The sequence below is a fragment of the Octodon degus genome, unplaced genomic scaffold (genome assembly GCF_000260255.1).
Source record: "Octodon degus isolate 3935 unplaced genomic scaffold, OctDeg1.0 scaffold00072, whole genome shotgun sequence".
Classification (NCBI taxonomy): Eukaryota; Metazoa; Chordata; class Mammalia; order Rodentia; family Octodontidae; genus Octodon; species Octodon degus.
Genome location: NW_004524648.1, coordinates 2044507 through 2045374, shown reverse-complemented (window position 1 = coordinate 2045374; position 868 = coordinate 2044507).

The following is an 868-nucleotide window of genomic DNA, read 5'->3' as shown; positions in this document are numbered from 1 at the left end:
ATAAAAATTTGAAGAAGTCCTATGTATCATTTTCATTACTGTATCTATATACCACTTGTACTATTTTTAAGTTAGACATAGAAGACAATTATACTACTAATTTCTCTTTATTAAGTGCCAATATCTTGTACTCTGAGTAACTAAAGATAACAATATGCAATGTTTTAACCATTGTTACCCTTATTAACCTATCCTCCACTATTTAACACATTCAAAAAAATCAATTATCACAAAGGCTGACAATCATTGTTTTTAGCCACATTTCTCCTAATTAAACTCCTATACAGTTTTATAACAAACTGCTGCACCACTGACAATGGACAATATTACCAAAGCATACTGAATACTTATTGGCTGAAAAATCCAAGCATGAATCTACAGGGGCCAGGGAGATGGCTCAGTAGAATAAGCGCTTGCCTGGCAAGTGCAAGAGTTCAATCCCTGGTTCCACCAAAAAAAAAAAAGGGAGACTAAGAAAAATTATCTCAAATATATTTGAAGGGGACAGGTTAGTTACTAACCACCAACTAATTAAAACATAATATACAAGTACAGAGGCAAAGAAAAATAATAGATATTAACAAACTACAGTGAAAGTTACAATACAGCTCAGTAATGCATTATTTGCCTAGGAAGCATAAGGCCCACAGTTGGTTCTGTAAGCATCAAGAATAAGAACTACAGGGCCGGGATATGGCTCAGTAGAATAAGTGCTTGCCTGGCAAATGCATGGGGCTGATTCAATCCCTGGTCCCACCAAAAAAACTACAGTAAACCATCAACTCAAAAGTTGATAGATGGGCTGGTGAGATGGCTCAGTGGTCTAAAGCACCTACTTAGAACAAGCTTAGCAAAGCACAGGGACCGC